General features: G+C 39.0%; 1 long non-coding RNA gene across 1 annotated transcript; it reads left to right on the top strand.

The window, feature by feature from the left end:
- Window positions 1-1,638: 1,638 nt before the first annotated feature.
- On the top strand, window positions 1,639-2,463 carry LOC311118299. The gene is made up of 3 exons (XR_014611788.1): window positions 1,639-1,695; window positions 1,876-2,035; window positions 2,365-2,463. It is a non-coding gene; the product is annotated as an uncharacterized lncRNA (long non-coding RNA).
- Window positions 2,464-3,761: the final 1,298 nt, after the last annotated feature.

Below are 3,761 nucleotides of genomic sequence, written 5' to 3' on the forward strand. Positions count from 1 at the left end.
CCTACCAACTGTATGGGATGAACAGGAAAATCTGATAAGTGTGTACTATAAATGTGGTAACGGTTTGACATCTGTGATATTCTCTGAAATTGCAGATGCAGAGGACTTGAGGCCATGTGCCACCTCAAGCCAGAGCGACAGTAAGTGTCTGGTTGTAGTTTTAGGGTAAACAATTAGTTTTAGGGTAAACAATTGAATTGTATGAAGTATTATAACTTTACAAACGTTTCAAAGCCACTCAATAGAATACAATTACCATCATATTTTTGCATATTAGGTTATTTAAAGTCTTATTACTACTTTGTGCATACGGTTAGAACTTTCCAAATACTTCTGGTGCTGTGTATGGGTGAAACTTGTATTTACAGTGGGGGAAAAAAGTATTTAGTCAGCCACCAATTGTGCAAGTTCTCCCACTTAAAAAGATGAGAGAGGCCTGTAATTTTCATCATAGGTACACGTCAACTATGCCAGACAAAATGAGATTTTTTTTCTCCAGAAAATCACATTGTAGGATTTTTAATGAATTTATTTGCAAATTATAGTGGAAAATAAGTATTTGGTCACCTACAAACAAGCAAGATTTCTGGCTCTCACAGACCTGTAACTTCTTCTTTAAGAGGCTCCTCTGTCCTCCACTCGTTACCTGTATTAATGGCACCTGTTTGAACTTGTTATCAGTAAATTATGCTTAGCATTTATTTTTGTTGGGATTCATTAACCTTCCCACTGAGCTCCTGACTGACATCCCTTCACGTTTGGTTCTGTGCCAGTTTCAAAAGCAAAGTATGTCTTCATGTTTTTCCTTCTGTTTTCTCAGTTAGTCCAAGTGGCAGCCAGGAAGAAGCTGGCCAAGACAGAGCATCAGAACCAGGTTTCTTTAGCCATCAAGATATTGATCTCGAAATTGTAAATGTAGAAAGTTTAAATAACAGCATGATTTGTTCTTATATTTTAGACCAAGAGCTGCCATCCCTGCTTGATGAGCCTGTGGCTTCTGAGATGCCTGCTGGATACATTAAAGGTATATTATGCTAGCCTATATGTTACAACATGTTGCTTCTCTTGTATTGTCAACATCAATTCCAAATTGTTTGGCTGTCAGCAGATACATGGTTACCAATACTACTAATATATATGAAGGGTAGATATTTTGATCGAGGTATTTCACATGGCCTTGATCCATGTCCTGCCTGGTACTCATGGCTTGTATTGTCACACTACTTGCAGCAAAACTGTTGAGTCGTTATTATTTTGCAGATCTTCAAGCAGTGGAGATGAGGATAATGGTGGAACTGGAGATGATCCGTACAGAGTTCAGGACTGCTCTGAACCAAGTTATGGAGGCCATAGAGGATAATGGTGAAACTGGAGATGATCCGTACAGAGTTCAGGACTGCTCTGAACCAAGTTATGGAGGCCATAGAGGATAATGGTGAAACTGGAGATGATCCGTACAGAGTTCAGGACTGCTCTGAACCAAGTTATGGAGGCCATAGAGGATAATGGTGAAACTGGAGATGATCCGTACAGAGTTCAGGACTGCTCTGAACCAAGTTATGGAGGCCATAGTGGATAATTGTGGAACTGGAGATGATCCGTACAGAGTTCAGGACTGCTCTGAACCAAGTTATGGAGGCCATAGAGGATAATGGTGGAACTGGAGATGATCCGTACAGAGTTCATACGATCGAGGTATTTAACTTATCTTAAGAAGAAACGATCAGCCCTCTGCCTGTTTACACAAGTTTTAGCCCATGATTACATTATACACTACAAAAATGATTTCTCATTACTATCAATCAGAACTGTATGGCCAGCTGTTTTAGCTGAGGAACACACAAATGAGTGGGGTTTCTTTTATTTTTTGATCAGATCCGATACCTGACCCTCTGCTGTGGCCTGGACCTGGGCTCAGGAATCAGACGAATGATGAGAAAAATTAGAACAGAGGAGCTGTGGACAGGCTACTCCTTGAAGGGCAGGAAGGGGAAGAGGGCCTTTAATGAGCTATCAATCTATGATGCTGTCACAAGTAAGTAAATGCACAAGTTTAGATCCTTATTTATTATTATTTAGTAGATAGTATTATTGGTCAAGTGATGGTAAGTCAAATGTGTTTTTATTAACATTTCAAATGAATTAAAATCAGTAACAAGGCAGTTACCAATTAATGTGAAATCCTACCACCTGTTAAGATCGGAGAGAGAGGACAAAGGAAAGGTGAAGGAGAGAGGTCTCATGGCCAAAACTGCCTATGGGGGACGAGAGGGACAATACCCAATCTCTGTCTCAGCCAGCATAGGTGGAAAAGTAATGATATGACATGGAATGTACCATTTACAATTCTTTTTCACAACATAGGAGCGTCCCTGAAAGCACACCCCAAGGCTACCTACCAAGAGGTAGATGACAAAATAGCAGACGCTCTCAAACATGCACCAGCTCGGCTCAAGAGTAAGAGAAAGGTATGATTAAAAATAACACTTTATGATTGTTTAGATTTTTTTTTTACTTCACTTTAATCCAGTTGGTCAATATAGCTAAATGACTGTGCTAGTAAAAAAGGAATGTAGTAGGGAGTCGACGTTAAACCGGCATTTTGATACAATCAAATAATCATAATCATAAATAATAATATATAATCATACACAGTGTCCTGTCGGTAGGTGTCCACTGACGAAATATGCAAAATGCCAGAAAATAAGTTATTTTTTTACTTAAACTGTATCACAATAAATTCGTAAACAAAATCACAGCAATAAGCTCACAAAATAACAAGTCAGTAAAAACATGAACACTGCACTCCAATCAAGAACTGTAAAACTGCTTAAAGCTAAAAGTGAATAACTATGTTAGGTTTATTCAGGTGCTGCTGCTCCATCCTCATCCACGGTCTCTTCCTCAACCCGCTCCTGGAAGTCAAAATAACACAAACTGGTCATTATTTTCCGTAAACAAATGATCAAAATGCCGGTTTAACGTCGACTCCCTACTACATTCCTTTTTGACTAGCACAATCATTGAGTTAAATTGACGACTGGATTAAAGTGAAGTAAAAAAAAATCTAAACAATTATAAAGTGTTATTTTTAATCATACCTTTCTCTTACTCTTGAGCCGAGCTGGTGCATGTTTGAGAGCGTCTGCTATTTTGTCATCTACCTCTTGGTAGGTAGCCTTGGGGTGTGCTTTCAGGGACGCTCCTATGTTGTGAAAAATAATTGTAAATGGTACATTCCATGTCATATCATTACTTTTCCACCTATGCTGGCTGAGACAGAGATTGGGTATTGTCCCTCTCGTCACCCATAGGCAGTTTTGGCCATGAGACCTCTCTCCTTCACCTTTCCCTTGTCCTCTCTCTCCGATCTTAACAGGTGGTAGGATTTCACATTCATTGGTAACTGCCTTGTTACTGATTTTAATTCATTTGAAATGTTAATAAAAACACATTTGACTTACCATCACTTGACCAATAATACTATCTACTAAATAATAATAAATAAGGATCTAAATTTACTTACTTGTAACAGCATCATAGATTGATAGCTCATTAAAGGCCCTCTTCCCCTTCCTGCCCTTCAAGGAGTAGCCTGTCCACAGCTCCTCTGTTCTAATTTTTCTCATCATTCATCTGATTCCTGAGCCCAGGTCCAGGCCACAGCAGAGGGTCAGGTATCGAATCTGATAAAAAAATAATAAAAAGAATCCCACTCATTTGTGTGTTCCTCAGCTAAAACAGCTGGCCATACAGTTCTG

This window comes from Coregonus lavaretus, assembly GCF_964263955.1.
Source record: "Coregonus lavaretus genome assembly, contig: HAP1_SCAFFOLD_48, whole genome shotgun sequence".
Taxonomy (NCBI): Eukaryota; Metazoa; Chordata; class Actinopteri; order Salmoniformes; family Salmonidae; genus Coregonus; species Coregonus lavaretus.